This window comes from Salmo salar, chromosome ssa20, assembly GCF_905237065.1.
Source record: "Salmo salar chromosome ssa20, Ssal_v3.1, whole genome shotgun sequence".
NCBI lineage: Eukaryota > Metazoa > Chordata > Actinopteri > Salmoniformes > Salmonidae > Salmo > Salmo salar.
Genome location: NC_059461.1, coordinates 64,820,259 through 64,843,304, shown reverse-complemented (window position 1 = coordinate 64,843,304; position 23,046 = coordinate 64,820,259). Strand labels below are relative to the sequence as shown.

At 42.7% G+C, this 23,046-nt stretch overlaps 1 pseudogene; it reads left to right on the top strand.

Annotated features, from left to right (window-relative positions):
* The window catches only part of LOC106581074 (WD repeat-containing protein 81-like), a 30,094-nt pseudogene extending 11,429 nt beyond the window's left edge, over nucleotides 1-18,665 (top strand).
* The last annotated feature ends 4,381 nt before the right edge of the window (nucleotides 18,666-23,046 follow it).

The window sequence follows — 23,046 nt, the reverse complement described above, 5'->3', positions numbered from 1 at the left end:
TCTTCAAAATAGCCACCCTTAGCCTTGCAGACAGCTTTGCACACTCTTGGCATTCTCTTCACACTCTTGGCATTCTTTAACACTATTATTCTACAATGTAGAAAACCTTTGACTGGTACTGTGTATACATCAATACACTTCTGTTCAAAAGTTTGGGTTCCCTTAGATTAGTCCTTGTTTTTGAAAGAAAAGCAGATTATTCTTGTCCATTAAAATAACATCAAATTGATCATAAATACAGTGTAGACATTGTTAATGTTGTAAATGACTATTGTAGCTGGAAACAGTAGATTTTTAATGCAATATCTACAGAGGCCCATTATCAGCAACCATCACTCCTGTGTTCCAATGGCACGTTGTGTTAGCTAATCCAAGTTTTCATTTTAAAAGGCTAGTTGATCATTAGAAAACCTTTTTGCAATTACGTTAGCACAGCTGAAAACTGTTGTTCTGATTAAAGAAGCAATACAACTGGCCTTTTATTTGAGTATCTGGAGCATCAGCATTTTAGTGGGTTCAATTACAGGCTCAAAATGGCCAGGAACAAAGTACTTTCTTCTGAAACTCGTCAGTCTATTCTTGTTCTGAGAAATGAAGGCTATTCCATGCAAGAAATTGCCAAGAAACTGAAGATCTGGTACAACGCTGTGTACTACTCCCTTCACAGAACAGGGCAAACTGTCTCTAACCAGAATAGAAAGAGTGGGAGGACCCGGTGCACAACTGAGCAAGAGGACAAGTACATTAGTGTCTGCTTTGAGAAACCGATGTATCACAAGTCCTCAACTGGCAGCATCGTTAAATAGTACCCGCAAAACACCAGTCTCAACGTCAACCGGAGGTAACTCCGGGATGAGCGGCAACTCCGGGATGCTGGCCTTCTAGGCAGAATTCCTCTGTCCAGTGTCTGTTCTTTGCCCATCTTTAATCCTTTCTTTTTATTGGCCAGTCTGAGAGATGGCTTTTTCTTTGCAACTATGCCTAGAAGGCCAGCATCCCGGAGTTGCCTCTTCACTGTTGACGTTGAGAGATCCTTCATTTCTCAGAACAAGAATAGACTGACGAGTTTCAGAAGAATGTACTTTGTTCCTGGCCATTTTGAGCCTGTAATTGAACCCACAAATGCTGATGCTCCAGATACTTAACCAGTCTAAAGAAGGCCAGTTTTTGTTGCTTCTTTAATCAGTACAACAGTTTTCAGCTGTGATAACATAATTGCAAAAGGTTTTCTAATGATAAATTAGCCTTTTAAAATGATAAACTTGGATTAGCTAACACAACGTGACATTGGAACACAGGAGTGATGGTTGCTGATAATGGGCCTCTGTACACCTATGTAGATATTCCATAAGAAAATCTGCCGTTTCCAGCTACACTAGTCATTTTTTTCTAAAAACTCAACCTCAAAACACTTGCAACCCGCTTCACCAATTAAAAAAAAGAAGTATTATTTACCTCAAATCTGAAATCCACAACAGAGGTTAGCCAGTTCACTGGCTAATGTTGGAGTTCAGCTAGCCACGGTTGGCGGTCATCAGCTATCCCTTAGCTTGAAAAGTTATCGCCAGTTTTGTACAGTGTGACTCAGACCAGAGCATACCCAACCTATTTTCTCTCCATATCCCCGGATTTCTATCGCAGGCTCTGGACATTTACACCTGGATTTTGCAGCTAGCTAGCTGCTACCTGAGTGACTATTGGCTAACGTCGGTCCCGGAGCTAACATCAATTATTCCGGAGCTAGCCAGCTGAAGAGTTCCATCAGCCACTCCTGGGCTACAATCACCTATCCGGACCCGTTTTACTGCCGATGCGGAGACCCATCGGGCCTTCACGACTGGACTACCGACGTTATCTGCCCGAGGGAGTTATCCAACTGGCCCCTCCGTCGCGACGTAACCTGAATGCCCATCTGCGGCCCGCTAATCGTTAGCTGTCTTATCGGCTGCTATCTGAATAGGTCTATCGGACAATTTTCTTGGGCCACTATAACTATTTTGCCAGTTGGACTGGTCCATCCTACCACACGGAACCCCACTAATCTACAGACGGAAACGCACGAGGTTGCTAAAACCAGACCACCCTCCATCTTCTGCCAGCTTGCTACCTATGGCCCAGCTAGCTGTCTGAATCTCACTGGACCCTTATGATCACTCGGCTAAGCATGCCTCTCCTTAATGTCAATATGCCTTGTCCATTGCTGTTCTGGTTAGTGTTTATTGGCTTATTTCACTGTAGAGCCTCTAGCCCTGCTCATTATACCTTATCCAGCCTTTCAGTTCCACCACCCACACATGCTATGACATCTTCTGGTTTCAATGATGTTTCTAGAGACAATATCTCTCATCATCACTCAATGCCTAGGTTTACCTCCACTGTATTCACATCCTACCATACCTTTGTCTGTACATTATACCTTGAAGCTATTTTATCGCCCCCAGAAACCTGCTCCTTTTACTCTCTATTCCGGACGTCACAGACGACCAATTCTCATAGCTTTTAGCCGTACCCTTATCCTACTCCTCCTCTGTTCCTCTGGTGAATCCAGGCCCTGCAGTGCCTAGCTCCACTCCTATTCCCCAGGCACTCTCTTTTGATGACTTCTGTAACCGTAATAGCCTTGGTTTCATGCATGTTAACATTAGAAGCCTCCTCCCTAAGTTTGTTTTATTCAGTGCTTTAGCACACTCTGCCAACCCGGATGTCCTAGCCGTGTCTGAATTAAATTATAACATTTTTGACATGCGTTTTTCTGGATTTTTTGTTGTTGTTATTCTGTCTCTCACTATTCAAATAAACCCACCATTCAAATTATAGACTGATAATCTCTTTGTAAGTGGGCAAACGTACAAAATCAGCAGGGGATCAAATACTTTTTTCCCCCACTGTAGGTAGGGGTAAAATGCTCTGTCTTATGCCAGACAATGTTTGGAGTGAATTTTAGCACAAACACACTTTTTTACCCAGGCTAGGACAAATGAATGCTGAACTGAACTTTACCCCCACATGAATGGGCATGGCAGCAGATTTCATGTTTTAGATGCTCATTGTGTTTGATATCTCACCCCCCATTCGGAATGGGCTTTGGCAGAGGTGGCGGGATTTTGTTAGGAGAGATTGCAAAGCATTTTCGTCCAGAACCCAAATTGATTAGTTAGAGATTTGGTTTTGGGTGCCGAGAATATCAGTTGTTATTGTTGTGTTCACTGTATAACACTGATAACTGATTTCTCCCTACAGACACAGTCTGCAAGACCGTTAGATGGCTGTCTGCAAAGTTTGGACCCACAGTGACGTCTCGATATGTGGCCAGAAATCTGCTCCGGCTGCTCACCATCTGCTACATTGGTGAGTAATTGATGGATAGTTGGCACCGAAAGGACAGGATTTTCAAATACTGAGAGAGTTTGCTGTAACAGTTGTTACATACTATATTACAGAAAACACCAAGTTACCACACTATCTATTGTCCTGGTTGAAATATGAAACAATCAACCAGTTTACGCTTAAAATACATTTTACTGCTTTATGATAGAGATCCTATTAAATGAGGATATCCCTATTAAATCAGGGATTATATACAGTTGAAGTCAGAAGTTTACATACACTTAGGTTGGAGACATTAAAACTTGTTTTTTTAACAGCTTGGAAAATTCCAGAAAATGATGTCATGGCTTTAGAAGCTTCTGATAGGCTAATTGAAGTGTACCTGTGGATGTATTTCAGGTCTACCTTCAAACTCAGTGCCTCTTTGCTTGACATCATGGGAAAATCAAAAGAAATCAGCCAAGACCTCAGAAAAAAATTGTAGACCTCCACAAGTCTGGTTCATCCTTGGGAGCAATTTCCAAACGCCTGAAGGTACCACGTTCATCTGTACAAACAATAGTACACAAGTATAAACACCATGGGACCATGCAGCTGTCATACCGCTCAGGAAGGAGACGCGTTCTGCCAACTTGTACGGGATACATTTGTACTGTAGTGAAGCCGTCTCTATAGTAATGCAATGTCTCTTTCATAATCATGTGAAACGTCAGTTACTATGGAAATGCTGGGATGTGTTTTTCTATGAGAATGATGTTTAATGTAACTATGATGCAACTTATGTTGATATAGATTAGAGGTCGACCGATTAATCGGAATGGCTGATTAATTAGGGCTGATTTCTAGTTTTCATAACAATCGGTAATCAGTATTTTTGTCCACCGATTTGCCGATTTAAAAAAAAAAACTAAAATAAATAAAATAAAATAAATAAAAATAATTATTAAAAAAAAGTGAACTTTTTTTACACCTTTATTTAACTAGGCAAGTCAGTTTAATTACACATTCTTATTTTCAGTGACGGCCTAGGAACGGGGGTTAACTGCCTTGTTCAGGGGGGATTCGGTGATTCGTTTTTGCAACCTTCTGGTTACTAGTCCAATGCTCTAACCACCTGCCTTACATTGCACTCCACAAGGACTACCTGTTACTCGAGGGCAGCAAGAAGCCAAGGTAAGTTGCTAGCTAGCATTAAACTTATCTTATAAAAAAACTATCAATCTTTAACATAATCACTAGTTAACTACACATGGTTGATGATATTACTAGTTTATCTAACGTGTCCTGCACTGCATATAATCGATGCTGTGCCTGTTAATTTCTCATCGAATCACAGCCTACTTCGACAAACGGGTGATGATTTAACAAGCGCATTTGCGAAAAAAGCACTGTCGTTGCACCAATGTACCTAACCATAAACATCAATGCCTTTCTTTAAAATCAATACACAAGTATAGATTTTTAAACCTGCATATTTAGTTAATATTGCCTGCTAACATGAAATTGTGTCACTGCTCTTGCGTTTATTGCCTGGCTCGTTGCGAACTAATTTGCCAGAATTTTACGTAATTATGACATACCATTGAAAGTTGTGCATTGTAACAGGAATATTTAGACTTAGGGATGCCACCCGTTAGATAAAATACGGACCGGTTCTGTAACGGCTGTCGTCGGAAGAAAACCAAGATGCAGCGGAGGTTGTGTGTTCATCTTGATATTTAATTAAAAAAACAAGAGAACACTACAAAAATGAACAAAACACTCGATAGCGCCGACAGCAAACAGTCCTGTCTGGTCCCAACTGAACAAAACAGAAAACAATTCCCCACAAAACCCAAAGGAAAAACCTGCTCCTTATGTGTGACTCCCAATCAACAACAACGAACTTCAGCTGTGCCTGATTGGGAGTCACACATGGCCCAAAACAAAGAAATACAAAAAACCTAGAAAAAGAACATAGAACGCCCACCCAATGTAACACCCTGGCCTAACCAAAATAAAGAACAAAAAACCCCTCTCTATGGCCAGGGCGTTACAGGTTCCGTATTTCACTGAAAGAAAAAAACGTTTGTTTTTGAGATGATAGTTTCCGGATTCGACCATATTAATGACTTAAGGCTCGTATTTCTGTGTGTTTATTATATTATAATTAAGTCTATGATTTGATAGAGCAGTCTGACAGCGGTGGTAGGCACCAGCAGGCTCGTAAGCATTCATTCAAACAGCACTTTCGTGTGTTTTGCCAGCAGCTCTTCGCAATGCATTGTGCTGTTTATGACTTCAAGCCTGTCAACTCCCAAGATTAGGCTGGTGTAACTGATGTGAAATGGCTAGCTAGTTAGCGGGTGCACGCTAATAGCGTTTCAAACGTCACTCGCTCTGAGACTTCAAATTTATTTATATAGCCCTTCTTACATCAGCTGATATCTCAAAGTGCTGTACAGAAACCCAGCCTAAAACCCCAAACAGCAAACAATGCAGGTGTAGAAACACGGTGGCTAGGAAAAACTCCCTAGAAAGGAAGAAACCTAGAGAGGAACCAGGCTATGAGGGGTGGCCAGTCCTCTTCTGGCTGTGCCGGGTGGAGATTATAACAGCACATGGCCTAGATATTCAAATGTTCATAAATGACCAGCATTGTCAAATAATAATAATCATAGTAGTTGTCGAGGGTGCAACAAGTCAGTAACACAAGAGTAAGTGTCAGTTGGCTTTTTCATAGCCGATCTTTGAGAGTATCTCTACCGCTCCTGCTGTCTCTAGAGAGTTGAAAACAGCAGGTCTGGGACAGGTCCGGTGAATAGGTCAGGGTTCCAGCAGGTCTGGGACAACAGGTCTGGGACAGGTAGCACGTCCGGTGAACAGGTCAGGGTTCCATAGCTGCAGGCAGAACAGTTGGAACTGGAGCAGCAGCACGGCCAGGTGAACTGGGGACAGCAAGGAGTCATCAAGCCAGGTAGTCCTGAGGCATGGTCCTAGGGCTCAGGTCCTCCGAGAGAGAGAAAGAAAGAAAGAGAAAGAGAGAATTAGAGACAGCATATTTAAATTCACACAGGACACCGGAAAAGACAAGAGAAATACTCCAGATGTGACATCCTGACCCTAGCCCCCCGACACATAAACTACTGCAGCATAAATACTGGAGGCTGAGACAGGAGGGAGTAACAGGAGGGACTTGGAGTAGTTGTTCCCCTTGCTCTACATGGGTAACGCTGCTTCGGGGGTGGCTGTTGTCGATGTGTTCCTGGTTCGAGCCCAGGTAGGAGCGAGGAGAGGTACGGAAGCTGTACTGTTACACTGGCAATACTAAAGTGCCTATAAGAACATCCAATAGTCAAAGGTATATGAAATACAAATCGTATAGAGAGAAATAGTCCTATAATTCCTATAATAACTACAACCTAAAACTTCTTACCTGGGAATATTGAAGACTCATGTTAAAATAACCACCAGCTTTCATATGTTCCCATGTTCTGAGCAAGGCACTTAAACGTTAGCTTTCTTACATGGCACATATTGCACTTTTTCTTTCTTCTCCAACACTTCGTTTTTGCATTATTTAAACCAAATTGAACATGTTTCATTATTTATTTGAGGTTAAATTGATTTTATTTATGTATTATATTAAGTTAAAATAAGTGTTCATTCAGTATTGTTGTAATTGTCATTATTAGCCTTCCCTGTGGCTCAGTTGGTAGAGCATGGTGTTTGCAACGCCAGCATAGTGTGTGCAACGCCACGGGGGGCCAGTACAAAAAAAAAATGAAATGAAATGTATGTATTCACTATTGTAAGTCGCTCTGGATAAGAGTGTCTGCTAAATGACTAAAATGTAAAAATGTACAAATAAATAAATAAAAATCGGCCGATTAATCGCCATCGGTGTTGAAGAATCATAATTGTTCGACCTCTAATATATATTACAATTATCATCCTGAATATGAAGGTTATACTCACTTCATGTTACACACATAGACACTCAACCATGCAAATTGGTTGGGTAATTATTTATTTAGATATCACACATTATAGTCTTAGTCTTATCCAGACATCATACACACTCTCACGAAATCACATCCAATATTATACACATCAACCTACTCAAATCTACTACACACATAATATCCTGACTCAATTTTCTAACATCTGTGGCATTGGCTCACAGGCAAACAGGCAAGGGAATAAAAAAGAAAAGAAAACACCAGTTGGTTTGTGCATATTGCTAGAACCTGTTTCTTGAATACTAAACATCAGACATTTGAAATCTCTATTTTTGACCATCGTAATACCTCTAATGGTAGTAACTTTACAAGCACTATTTATGGTGAATGTAGACTGAGAATAGTATCTAGTTATGGTAAAGGGGGGAAATAAGTATTGGCAGTTATAATTGTGACAGCATAGCCAATTTTTAGAAGAAAAGACAATCAGTCTTTACATGGCTAAAAGAGAAGGAATATAACATACTGTTTACAGGAAACTCGCTCTACATCCTTAGATTAAGTTGTGTGGAAAAAGGAATGGGGGAGAATAATAAGCTTACATTTTCTTTTTTGTCTCCTCCTCACCCTCTGAATAACGATTACTGTAAGTAATTCTTTCCAAATAATAAAAAGAAAAATTAACAAATGCACAAAAATATCAGTGCGAAGGCCAAATTACAGAGGAATAACTTTTTGAGGCTATTAAATCCTTTCAGTCTGGGAAAAAACCCCAGGGCTTGATGGGATACCGGTACAGGTATATTGTCTTTTTATATACTCAAAGTTCCATAATTAGCTTGTTTGAACTACTCGTATATAAATGGTAGACTGTCAGGTACTCAGCGGGAAGGTCTGATTTCACTATTATTAAAAAAAGACACAGATGGCAAATATAAAGATCCAGTCATCTAAAAAAATGGAGTCCTCTTACACGTCAATGTTGTGATGCAAAAACACTAGCGAAATGCATAGCAATCAGGATTAAAAAGGTTTTGTCAGGTATTGTTCATCCTGATCAGACAGGTTTTTTTTACATAAATGATACATTGGAGACAGTATACGACAACTACTAGAAATAATAGAACAACATGAAACATCTAAGAAGCCAGGCCTGGTATTCACAGCGTATTTTGAAAAGGCCTTTGATAAAGGAACCCTTCACTTTTTCCACATTTTGTTACTTTACTGCCTTATTTTAAAATAGATTTTTTTTCCCCTCATCGATGTACACAAAATACCCAATAATGACAATGCTAAAAAAAATTATATCAATTTGAGCAACTATTTTTTTTAAATCACATTCCCGTAAATATTCAAACCTTTTACTCAGCACTTTTGTTGAAGCAGCTTTGGCCTTGGGTATGATGCTACAAGCTTGGCACACCTGTATTTGGCGAGTTTCTCCAATTTCTTCTCTGCAGATCCTTTCAAGCTCTGTCAGGTTGGATGGGGAGTGTTGCTGCACAGCTATTTTCAGGTCTTTCCAGAGCTGAACACCCGTAAGGCAGGTCTGCTGGGAGTTGTGTTTCTGACCCAGAAGATCATTGTGTTCCTGTCTGACTCCACCCTCATGGACATGCTGATGAAGATCAACCAGGACGTTCTGCTGCCCCTGCTGGACCTGCTCACCTCACCCAACACACACACACACACACACACACACACACACACACACACACACACATCCCAGTCAAAAGTTTGGACACCTACTCATTCAAGGGTTTTTCTTCACTTTTTACTATTTTCGACATTGTAGAATAATAGTGAAGACATCAACTATGAAATAACACATATGGAATCATGTAGTAACCACAAAAGTGTTAAACAAATCAAAATATATTTTATATTTCACATTTTTCAAAGTAGCCACCCCTTTGCCTTGACAGCTTTGCACACACTTGGCATTCGCTCAACCAGCTCCATGAAGTAGTCACCTGGAATGCATTTCAATTAACAGGTGTGCCGTGTTAAAAGTTAATTTGTGGAATTTCTTTCCTCAATGCATTTGAGCCAATCAGTTGTGTTGTGACATACAGAAGATAAGCCTATTTGGTAAAATACCAAGTCCATATTATTTTACCTTTATTTAACTACACAAGTCAGTTAAGAACAAATTCTTATTTTCAATGACAGCCTAGGAACAGTGGGTTAACTGCCTTGTTCAGGGGCAGAACGACAGATTTGTACCTTGTCAGCTCGGGGATTTGAACTTGCAACCTTTCAGTTACTTGTCCAATGCTCTAACCACTAGGCTACGCTGCCGCCCCAAGAACAGCTCAAATAAGCAAAGAGAAATGACAGTCCATCATTACTTTAAGACATGAAGGTCAGTCAATCCGGAAAATGTAAAGAACTTTGAAAGTTTATTCAAATGCAGTCGCAAAAACCATCAAGCACCATGATGAAACTGGCTCTCATGAGGACCGCCACAGGAAAGGAAGACCCAGAGTTACCTCTGCTGCAAAGGATAAGTTCATTAGAGTTAACTGCACATCAGATTGCAGCCCAAATAAATGCTTCACCGAGTTCAAGTAACAGATACATTTCAACATGAACTGTTCAGAGGAGACTGCTTGAATCAGGCCTTCATGGTTGAATTGCTGCAAAGAAACCACTACTTGCTTGGGCTAAGAAACACGAGAAATGGACATTAGACTTTGAGATTTTTGGTTCCAACCGCTGTGTCTTTGTGAGACGCCGAGTAGGTGAACGGATGATCTCCGCATGTGTAGTTTCTACCGTAAAGCATAGAGGAGGAGGTGTGGGGGTGCTTTGCTGTTGACACTGTCAGTGATTTTATTTAGAATTCAAGGCACACTTAACCAGCATGGCTACCACAGCATTCTGCAGCGATACGCCATCCCATCTGGTTTGCGCTTAGTGGGACTACCATTTGTTTTTCAACAGGACAATAACCCAACACCTCCAGGCTGCGTAAGGGCTATTTGGCCAAGAAGGAGAGTGATGGAGTGCTGCATCAGATGACCTGGCCTCCACAATCACCCGATCTCAACAGAATTGAGGTGGTTTGGGATGAGTTGTACCGCAGAGTGAAGGAAATGCAGCCAACAAGTGCTCAGCATATGTGGGAACTCCTTCAAGACTTTTGGAAAAACATTCCTAGTGAAGCTGGTTGAGAGAATTCCAAGAGTGTGGCAAAGGGTGTCTACTTTAAAGAATGAAATATGTAAAGTATATTTTGAATTTTCTTAAAAAAAATGTTTACTACATGGTTCCATATGTGTTACTTCATAGTTTTGATGTCTTCACTATTATTCTATAATGTAAAAATAACGAAAAACCCTTGAATGAGTAGGTGTGTCCAAACTTTTGAATGGCACTGTATATACTAACAACTCAACAAGATCTCAAAGTTTAAATTGAAATTTGACTTATTATCGATGAACGTCTATTTAAAAAATTTTTTTATTCCATGTGGTTATAGGGTTAAAACAGAAATGCATGAGGTCATGAAAGCACTGGGACATTTTCAGCTTCCAGGAATTGTGTATAGATTCTTGCGTCATGCTGAAACATGAGGTGATGGCTTGCGGAAGAATGGCACGACAATGGGCCTCAGGATTTCATCACTGTATCTCTGTGCATTCAAATTGCCATCGATAAAATGCAATTGTGTTCAGTGTCCGTAGCTAACACCACCACCGTGGGCACTCTGTTCACCACGTTGACATCAGCAAACCGCTCGCCCACATGACACCATACATGCTGTCTACCATCTGTCCGGTACAGTTGTAACCCGGATTCATCTGTGAAGAGCACACTTCTCCAGCGTGCCAGTGGCCATTGAAGGTGAGCATTTGCCCACTGAAGTCGGTTACGATGCCAAACTGCGGTCAGGTCAAGACCCTGGTGAGGACGACGAGCACACAGATGAGCTTCCATGAGACAGTTTGTGCAGAATTTCTTTGGTTGTACAATCCCACAGTTTCATCAGCTGTCTGGGTCGCTGGTCTCAGACGATCCCGCAGGTGAAGAAGCTGGATGTGGAGGTCCTTGGCTGGTGAGGTTACACATGGTCTATGGTTGTGAGGGCTGTTGGACTTAACTGCTAAATTCTCTAAAATGACGTTGGAGGCTTATGTTAGAGAAATGTACATTCAGTTCTCTGGCAACAGCTCTGGTGGACATTCCTGTAGTCAGCATGCCAATTGCATGCTCTCTCAAAACTTGAGACATCTGTGGCATTGTGTTGTGTGACGAAACTACACATTTTAGTGGCCTTTTATTGTCCCCAGCACAGGGTGCTCCTGTGTAATGATCATACTGTTTAATCAGCTTCTTGATATACCACACCTGTCAGGTGGATGGATTATCTTAGTGAAGGAGGGACCAACACTTTACATGTTTGTATTTTTGTTCAGTGTAACATCAGACCTTGGAGACTGAAACATGCAAGGAAACATTATTTCCCACATAAATTCATAGTGTTACATTGAAATGAAATAGACAGTGGGTATAATGTTAAACAGTGTTCTATTGAATCTGCCACTCTGTGTTCTGTCCTCAGGTTCCCCAGTGGAGTGCAGACACGTTTGGCTGTGTGTCTGAAGACCCTCCGCCTGATGACTCATCTGCCTGCGCATCGGCAGGGAGATGGTGCAGCAACACATGGTAGAAACCCTGAAATGCTTCTTCACTGTCTTCTCCCTACTGCAGTGCCTACAGGGACAGGGAAACACTGGCCTTACTGGAAGGTAGGCATTCTGAAACTGTATATATTAAACACCAAAATGTTTTAAGTGAAGTTAGGCTGGTTAAAAGCCAGGAAATTCAAATATGTCAGTTTTGATATAAGCTCAGTCTCCTAACGTATCTTAAGTTGTGAGACTTTTTAAAATTATTTCATTCCATTGAGCTGTCCTCTGTGTGGCGCAGATGGAGAGCTCCCCCTGCAGGGAGGTGGGAGAATGCACCCTGCTGGATGTGTATACGCCGGAGGGGTCAGAGGGGACGTGTGAGCTGGGGGTTCTGGAGGAGCTGCAGGCCGTGTTTAACCCTGAGACGGCATACGCCTCCCACATCCCCTTCTACTGCCTTCATAGGTGAGACATGCGCGCGCGCACACACACGCACAAACAATTTTATAAATGCATACAATCCATCTTAAAATCTGAATTCTACATGTTCCTTACACAGTTGAAGTCGGAAGTTTACATACACTTAGGTTGCAGTCATTAACTCTTTTTTTCAACCACTCCACAAATTTCTTGTTAACAAACTGTAATTTTGGTAAGTCGGTTAGGACATCTACTTTGTGCATAACACAAGTAATTTTTCCAACAATTGTGTAAAGACAGATTATTTCACTTATAATTCACTGTATCACAATTCCAGTGGGTCAGAAGGTTTACATACACTAAGTAGACTGTGCCTTTTTAAACAGCTTGGAAAATTCCAGAAAATGATGTCATGGTTTTAGAAGCTTCTGATAGGCTAATTGACATCATTTCAGTCAATTGGAGGTGTACCTGTGGATGAATTTCAAGGCCTACCTTCAAACTCAGTGCCTCTTTGCTTGACATCATGGGGAAATCAGCAGAGACCTCTGAAAATAATGATAGACCTCCACAAGTCTGGTTCATCCTTGGGAGCAATTTCCAAACGCCTGAAGTCACCACGTTCATCTGTACAAACAATAGTACGCAAGTATAAACACCATGGGACCACGCAGCCGTCATACCGCTCAGGAAGGAGACATGTTCTGTCTCCTAGATATGAATGTACTTTGGTGTGAAAAGTGCAAATCAATCCCAGAAGAACAGCAAATGACCTTGTGAAGATGCTGGAGGAAACAGGTGCAAAAGTATCAATATCCACAGTAAAACGAGTCCTATATCGACATAACCTGAAAGGCCGCTCAGCAAGGAAGAAGCCACTGCTCCAAAACCGCCATACAAAGCCAGACTACGGTTTGCAACTGCACATGGGGGGAAAGATTGTACTTTTTGTAGAAATGTCCTCTGGTCTGATGAAACAAAAATTGAAGTGTTTGGCCATAATGACCATCGTTATGTTTGGAGGATAAAGGGGGAGGCTTGCAAACCGAAGCATCTTGTTGTGGGGGTGCTTTGCTGCAGGAGGGACTGGTGCACTTCACAAAATAGATGGCATCATGAGGGAGGAAAATGATGTGGATATATTGAAGCAACATCTCAAGATATCAGTCAGGAAGTTAAAGCTTGGTCACAAATGGGTCTTCCAAATGGACAATGGCCCCAAGCATACTTCCAAAGTTGTGGAAAATGGCTTAAGGACAACAAAGTCAAGATATTGGAGTAGCCATCACAAAGCCCTGACCTCAATCCTTTAGGAAATTTCTGAGCAGAACTGAAAAGGTGTGTGCGAGCAAGGAGGCCTACAAACCTGACTCAATTACACCAGCTCTATCAGGAGGAATGGGGCAGAATTCACCCAACTTATTGTGGGAAGCTTGTGGAAGGCTACCCAAAACGTTTGACCCAAGTGAAACAATTTAAAGGCAATGCTACCAAATACTAATTGAGTGTATGTAAACTTCTGACCCACTGGGAGTGTGATGAAAGAAATAAAAGCTGAAATAAATAATTATCTCTACTATTATTCTGACATTTCACATTCTTAATATAAAGTGGTGATCCTAACTGACCTAAGACGGAATTTTTACTGGGATTAAATGCCAGGAATTGTGAAAAACTGAGTTTAAATGTATTTGGCAAAGGTGTATGTAAACTTCCGACTTCAACTGTATGTCCTTGATGGTTGTCAAAGCATTGTGTCCTTTGGCCCTGGCCCAGGTAATGTAGCGATCCATAAGCTGGTTTCCACCCACGAGCTGGTCTGGAGGTTGGCCCAGTCCTACCACTCCAGGGTGAGTCCTGGCAGTCCTGATGCCCCCCCCCAGCAGGGTCCAAGGACAGGGTAGCTCCCTCGCAGTGGCCGCTCCCTGCAGGGCAACTGGCTGGCCTGCTGGCAGTATGAGATCAGTCTCAACCTGCAGGATCCCCACTTCGACTTCCACCAGATCCGCCTGCAGAGCTTCCTGGCCCATTCGGGCATGGCTAAGTGTTTGGCTTCGCTTGCTGGGGAAGACTACTTCCTGTCTGGTAGCACGGACAAAACAGTGAAGCTGTGGCCCCTCTATAACCCCTGCGACGTGACGCAGGAGGTGGAGCCAAGGCTGACCTACACGGATCATAAGAAGTCTGTGTTCTGTGTTGGCCAACTGGAGGCACTCCAGGAGGTGGTCAGCTGTGACGGCACCGTGCACCTCTGGGACCAGTTCACAGGTCAGTGGGGAGGAGACGTGTTGAGTTGACTCTCTGCTTCTGTTTTGTTGGAGTACACAGAATGTTTTTCATTTAACTGAGTGATTTTATTTTAATTCCACTACATATTTAATTATAATAAGAAATTAGGTAAATAAAATGTGAAAGCTTCTGAACATACATAAAGTATTAGGAAATAAAGCTCTCCTCTTCCTGTGTGTGTCCAGGTGAACAGATCTGCTCTTATGAGGCCCTGGATGGGAAGATCCCCCATCACAGCAGTGACCACCATGCCTGCTCCTCACTGTAGTGTAGTGTTTGGCAGTGCAGACTCTCCTCCGCTTCATCGACCCAGGCCTGCAGGTACCTACCAAACCCAGAGAAAAACTACCCTGCTCACTCCCCATGTTTAGTCTCCATCCTTTTTATGCTAATCTAGTGGTCTGGTCAAAAGTAGTGCACTATGTAAGGGATAGGGTGCCATTTGGGGCGGTACCATGCTTTTCTGACTTATTATCCCATGTTATTTATCAGTGTAATGGAATAGAATAGCTTTTTCCTATTGCTTCTAATCTTCCTATTCTTGGCCTGCCTGACATGCCAGAGTCAATGCTCTTCCCTAAAAAAAGAACATAAATATAATTTATATACAGTACCAGTCAAACGTTTGGACACACCTACTCATTAATTGCTGATTGAATTTATAATTGCTGCAGTTAATTGCTGATTTCTGAGGCTGGTAACTCTAATGAACGTATCCTCTGCAGAAGAGCTAACGGCTGGCGTACCACAACGTGAGTGCCGGTCTGATCCGCTACCTGGCCGTGAGCCCTGGAGGGCGCACCGTGGCTGCAGGCTTCTCCTCTGGCTTCATCGTGCTGCTAGACGCACGCACAAGCCTGGTGCTGAGAGGCTGGCCCGCCCACGAGGGAGACATCCTGCAGATTAAGAGGCGTGTGTGTGTGGGGGGGGTTGGGTAGGTGTGTGTTCAGTGTCTGCACGTGCATGTTTTTTGGTAATTTCACACTGACGATTGCTAGAGCAGTGGTTTCAAATCAATACGGATTCATGTTCCCGTTGGATAGTGATTATTTTTTACTGCGGTTAGCTATTGGATTTCACCAGCGGCATAAACAATGGATATTGAGGGATATAAAGTGAACCTTGTCTCCTAGCACTGACTGCTCCCACTCTCTCACACAGTCAGTTATTTGGCCTGCGGAGCTTCGTTACATAATGGGCCTTTTCCCATCAAAATGTTTCTGCTGCTTGACATGCTGGCTGCATCCCAAATGCCACTCTATTCTCTCCCTTTGGGCCCTGGTCAGAAGTAGTGCACTATACAGGGAATAGGATGCCATTTCAGACGCAGCCACTATCTCTGGCCAGTCAGTCCTTCACATGTTCCTCTCAGGGAAGTATGTAGGGCTCTAAAATGTTCAGCAGTCAGTCAGCTGATAAACATGAGGCAGAGTTGCAGCTTACTGTTTTATTCTGCTGTTCCATATTGGTGGTGGTGAAATTTTAACGTGAGTCAAGTGACAGTTGTACCCAGAGGGTTTGTTCAGAAGCAGTCAACAAAGCACTAGAGCTGAGCAAACTTGACTTAACCCTGATTGGTGGGGTCAAGGATTGTGTCTCTGGCTTTAGAGGCTCAAGTTCAGGTAAATATGGACAGGAGTTACTCATTATAAAGGCTATACTGAGTCTCACTGGTCCATCCAGAAATGACCTAGACTCCTCATTGCTGTAATATTTATGGATTACTCTGTCAGTTCTCCCATGTTTGAGGTGCGCCACTGAAGATTGTATCCCCTATCATCGTCAAGCCTATCGCCAACTTTTTTAACCTGTCTCTCCTTTCTGGGGAGGTTCCCATTGCTTGGAAGGCAGCCACAGTTTGTCCTTTATTTAAAGGGGGAGATCAAGCTGATCCTTACAGTTATAGGCCTATTTCTATTTTTCCCTGTTCATCAAAAGTGTTGGAAAAACTTGTCAATAATCAACTGACTGGCTTTCTTGATGTCTAAAGTATTCTCTCAGGTATGCAATCTGGTTTCCGCTCGGGTTATGGATGTGTCACTGCAACCTTAAAGGTCTTAAATGATGTCACCATTGCCCTTGATTCTAAGCAATGTTGTGCTGCTATTTTTATTGACTTGGCCAAAGCTTTTGATACAGTAGACCATTCCATTCTTGTGGGCCGGCTGATGATTATTGGTCTCTCCTGAGGGGTCTTTGGCCTGGTTTGCTAACTACCTCTCTCAAAGAGTGCAGTGTATAAAGTCAGAAAATCTGCTGTCTCAGCCACTGCCTGTCACCAGAGGTGTACCCCAATGTTCGATCCTTGGCCTACGCTCTTCTCAATTTACATCAACAACATAGCTCAGGCAGTAGGAAGCTCTCTCATCCATTTATATGCAGATGATACAGTCTTATACTCAGCTGGCCCCTCCCTGGATTTTGTGTTAAATGCTCTACAACAAAGCTTTCTTAGTGTCCAACAAGCTTTCTCTACCCTTAACCTTGTTTCTGAACACCTCCAAAACAAAGGTAATGTGGTTTGGTAAGAAGAATGCCCCTCTCCCCACAGGTGTGATTACTACCTCTGAGGGCTTAGAGCTTGAGGTAGTCACTTCATACAAGTACTTGGGAGTATGGCTAGACGGTACACTGACCTTCTCTCAACACAGATCAAAGCCTCAGGCTAAAGTTAAATCTAGGCTTGGTTTCTTCTATCGTTATCGCACCTCTTTCACCCCAGCTGCCAAACTAACCCTGATTCAGATGACCATCCTACCCATGCTAGATTACGGAGACGTAATTTATAGATCGTCAGGTAAGGCTGCTCTCGAGCGACTAGATGTTCTTTACCATTCGGCCATCAGATTTGCCACCAGTGCTCCTTATAGGACACATCACTGCACTGGATACTCCTCTGTAAACTGGTCATCTCTGTATTCAAAGACTCAATCATGGACACTTACTGACAGATGTGGCTGCTTTGTGTGATGTATTATTGTCTCTACCTTCTTGCCCTTTGTGCGGTTTGTACCATGTTTTGTGCTGCTACCATGTTGTGTTTCTTCCATGTTGTTGTGTTGCTACCATGCTGTCTTGTCATATGTTGCTGCCTTGCTATGTTTTTGTCTTAGGTCTCTCTTTATGTAGTGTTGTGTTTTCTCTCATGTCCTGATGTGTGTTTTGTCCTATATTTATATTATATTTATTTATTATTTTTAATCCCAGCCCACGTCCCCGCAGGAGGCCTTTTGCCTGTTGGTAGGCAATCATTGTAAATAAGAATTTATTCTAAACTGACTTGCCTAGTTAAATAGGTTAAATAAAATAAAAAAATTAAAATGTGTAATGTCCTGGCAAAGAATATACAAGTGCTCTTTTTAATCCAGTTTTGTCAGGGTGAGCGCATGGGTGTGTGGGTGTGAGCGTGGGTTGGTGTGGGTGTTTGTGAGTGTACACACACAATGCTCTCTGACTGTGGTCTCCTGTGTGTTTTGCAGGCTGCTGAGGGAAACCTGGCCATCAGTTTGTCCACTGACCACACTCTGACTGTGTGGAAAGACCTGGAACACAAGCCCCTCCACCAGTACAAGTGACCCTCCAACCCGGTCCATGCCTTCGACCTGTACGGGGCAGAGATCGTGGCGGTCACCGTGGCCAACAAGATAAGGGTGTACTCCATGATGAACATCTCTGCCAGCCCAGCCAGCAGCACCAAGCTCAGCTTGGAGAACTTTCGTGGAACCCTCACCAGCCTGGTTGTGCTGCCCACCAAGAGGCTCCTGCTGCTGGGTTCAGAGAATGGGGCCATCAGGCTGCTAGCTTAGGGGCTAACGTATAACAAACTGGCTCAAACTGGCTCATTCCTAAAGCGTGTTGCCTGTATCCTGAGCCTCTCTCCGCTCCTCCCGTGTGGGATCGAGGCTAGACCCGCTCATGAGGCAAGTGGTGAAGTCCTCAAAACGTGCTTTTACTACAGAGAGAGAGGACCACTTAAGGACTACTTACAGTGGTGGGAAAAAGTATTTGATCCCCTGCTGATTTTGTACGTTTGCCCACTGATAAAGAAAGGATCAGTCTATAATTTTAATGGTAGGTTTATTTGAACAGTGAGAGACAGAATAACAACAAAAATATCCAGAAAAACGCATGCCAAAAATGTTATAAATTGATTTGCATTTTAATGAGGGAAATAAGTATTTGACCACCTCTCAAACAGAAAGATTTCTGGCTCCCAGGTGTCTTTTATACAGATAACGAGCTGAGATTAGGAGCACACTCTTAAAGGGAGTGCTCCTAACCGCAGCTTGTTACCTATAAAAAAGACACCTGTCCACAGAAGCAATCAATCAGATTCCAAACTCTCCACCATGGCCAAGACCAAAGAGCTCTCCAAGGATGTCAGGGACAAGATTGTAGACCTACACAAGCCTGGAATGGGCTACAAGACCATCGCCAAGAAGCTTGGTGAGAAGGTGACAACGTTTGGTGCGATTATTCGCAAATGGAAGAAACACAAAAGAACTGTCAATATCCCTCAGCCTGGGGCTCCATGCAAGATCTCACCTCGTGGAGTTGCAATGATCATGAGAACGGTGAGGAATCAGCCCAGAACTACACGGGAGGATCTTGTCAATGATCTCAAGGCAGCTGGGACCATAGTCACCAAGAAAACAATTGGTAACACACTACGCCGTGAAGGACTGAAATCCTGCAGTGCCAGCAAGGTCCCCCTGCTCAAGAATACATGCCCGTCTGAAGTTTGGCAATGAACATCTGAATGATTCAGAGGACAACTGGTGAAAGTGTTGTGGTCAGATGAGACCAAAATGGAGCTCTTTGGCATCAACTCAACTCGCCGTGTTTGGAGGAGGAGGAATGCTGCCTATGACCCCAAGAACACCATCTCCACCGTCAAACATGGAGGTGGAAACATTATGCTTTGGGGGTGTTTTTCTGCTAAGGGGACAGGACAACTTCACCGCATCAAAGGGACGATGGACGGGGCCATGTACCGTCAAATCTTGGGTGAGAACATCCTTCCCTCAGCCAGGGCATTGAAAATGGGTCGTGGATGGGTATTCCGGCATGACAATGACCCAAAACACACAGCCAAGGCAACAAAGGAGTGGCTCAAGAAGAAGCACATTAAGGTCCTGGAGTGGCATAGCCAGTCTCCAGACCTTAATCCCATAGAAAATCTGTGGAGGGAGCTGAAGGTTCGAGTTGCCAAACGTCAGCCTCGAAAAGATCTGCAAAGAGAAGTGGGACAAAATCCCTCCTGAGATGTGTGCAAACCTGGTGGCCAACTACAAGAAACGTCTGACCTCTGTGATTGCCAACCAGGGTTTTGCCACCAAGTACTTAGTCATGTTTTGCAGAGGGGTCAAATACTTATTTCCCTCATTAAAATGCAAATCATTTTATAACATTTTTGACATGCGTTTTTCTGGATTTTTTTGTTGTTATTCTGTCTCTCACTGTTCAAATAAATCAACCATTAAAATTATAGACTGATAATTTCTTTGTCAGTGGGCAAACGTACAAAATCAGCAGGGGATCAAATACTTTTTTCCCCCACGGTATATGAGCCTCAAACTGAGGGCACTTTGCCCGTCTGCTCTGCTGTAGTCAACGACCAAAATAAAGATGAAGTGTTGTATCACTCATTCGAGGATAGATCTACTGTATGGGGCAACTAAACACTTGATTATGACTTTTAGCATTTATCTATAGATCTTATATTATGAAGAAGATTCTTATCCTTGACTCGGTCAATATTATTTTCAAAAGGAACTGCTCAGGAAGGTGGAGCCAAACATGGCTCTGATGTAGTGTTGGTACTTTCCAAATAGATGCATACCTATCAAACAACACCAAAAAAGACTGATTCACATTTCACACACCCACACCTATCATTATTATCATTATTATTATTAGATTATTATAATCTGGTTTCAGATCTGGTCATGGGTGCACCTGAGCCACGCTCAAGGTCCTAAACGATATCATAACCGCCATCAATAAGAGACATTACTGTGCAGCCGTATTCATCGACCTGGCCAAGGCTTTTGACTCTGTCAATCACCACATTCTTATTGGCAGACTCGACAGCCTTGGTTTCTCAAATGATTGCCTAGCCTGGTTCACCAACTACTTCTCTGATAGAGTTCAGTGTGTCAAATCGGAGGGCCTGTTGTCCGGACCTCTGGCAGTCTCTATGGGTGTGCTACAGGGTTCAATTCTCGGGCCTACTCTCTTCTCTGTATACATCAATGATGTTGCTCTTGCTGCTGGTGATTCTCTGATTCACCTCTACGCAGACGACACCATTCTGTATACTTCTGGCCCTTCTTTGGACACTGTGTTAACTAACCTCCAGACGAGCTTCAATGCCATACAACTCTCCTTCCGTGGCCTCCAACAGCTCTTAAACGCAAGTAAAACCAAATGCATGCTATTCAATCGATCACTGCCCGCACCTGCTCGCCCGTCCAGCATCACTACTCTGGACGGCTCTGACTTAGAATACGTGGACAGCTACAAATACCTGGGTGTCTGGTTAGACTGTAAACTCTCCTTCCAGACTCACATCAAACATCTCCAATCCAAAATTAAATCTAGAATCGGCTTCCTATATCGCAACAAAGCATCCTTCACTCATGCTGCCAAACATACCCTCGTAAAACTGACCATCCTACCGATCCTCGACTTCGGTGATGTTATTTATAAAATAGCCTCCAACACTCTACTCAACAAGCTGGATGCAGTCTATCACAGTGCCATCTGTTTTGTCACCAAAGCCCCATACACTACCCACCATTGCGACCTGGAAGCTCTCGTTGGTTGGCCCTCGCTTCATACTCGTCGCCAAACCCACTGGCTACAGGTTATTTACAAGTTTCTGCTAGGTAAAGCCCCGCCTTATCTCAGCTCACTGGTCACCATAGCAGCACCCACCTGTAGCACGCGCTCCAGCAGGTATATCTCTCTGGTCACCCCCAAAGCCAATTCCTCCTTTGGTCGTCTTTCCTTCCAGTTCTCTACTGTCAATGACTGGAACGAACTGCAAAAATCTCTGAAGCTGGAGACTCATATCTCCCTCAATAGCTTTAAGCACCAGCTGTCAGAGCAGCTCACAGATCACTGCACCTGTACATAGCCCATCTGTAAACAGCCCATCTATCTACCTACCTCATCCCCATACTGTATTTATTTATTTATCTTGCTCCTTTGCACCCCAGTATCTCTACGTGCACATTCATCTTCTGCACATCTACCATTCCAGTGTTTAATTGCTATATTGTAATTTCTTCGCCACCATGGCCTATTTATTGCCTTAACTTACCTCATTTGCACTCACTGTATATAGACTTTTAGTTTTCTTTTGTTCTACTGTATGTTTTGTTCATTCCATGTGTAACTCTATGTTGTTGTATGTGTCGAATTGCTATGCTTTATCTTGGCCAGGTCGCAGTTTATTTAACCAGCCTACCTGGTTAAATAAAGGTGAAATAAAAGTTAAATAAAATGCATCACCATGCATCAGGTGCACTGAATAACTATGCTGTATTTCTAGATGAGAAAAAATAAAAAAATACATTTTAAGTCTATTTGCCATGTCTTTCTAAAGAAGTAATGCTTTATCTCACCTTACATTGTTTCTAAATTGTAAAAATAAACCAACACAAGACCATTTGATTTTACAAGTGTTAATGCATCTACTTAATGCAGACAAGCTGAAGGCTTGACAAGTGGGATGGCAGAGTCACAATGTGATTCTTCAACCTGTAACTGCTGTGTGCCAAGGTCACATGGTCAAATCCTACTGCACAATAAGGAGCACCATTTATCAAGCTATTCTCGATCACATTTTAAGATTATTTTACAATTGAATGGTTTAATATTAGCGTCGTTAACATTTCTTTTGAATAATTCTGAACCATGGTTGCCGATAGAAACAATCAGTTTGTAGGCCTAATTAAAGAAAGGTTGTTTTTATGTAATGTATCATGATGAAACCCACTCAGACATTAAGCAAGCAATGTGTTTGGACTCTAATTTGTCCATAACATCGACTAGCATAGGAACAAAGAATCCAAGCCAAGACCCAATTGACTTTTTTATTGTAATAACTATGCCTTATATGTAATCACAAATTGGCAGTATAAGAAAAGAATGGCAAGAAAAAGCCAGTGTATGTACCTTGTTATCCTGAATTGGATGCTTATCTCTTCCACCATAACACCTGTTACCAAAGTTTTCACTCCTGTTCTTAGTCAATCTTCAAGACAGTCTACTCTGCTCCCAAGGGTGTCTGTGCTCTTCTGCACTTTTATGAGGTGCATTACCATCCATGACCTCAACACAGTCTTTTTTGGAGAGAACCGTCAACCTTGGCTCATCCAGTTGTTTAACAGGCCACAAGGGTCACCATGTTCCCACGAGGC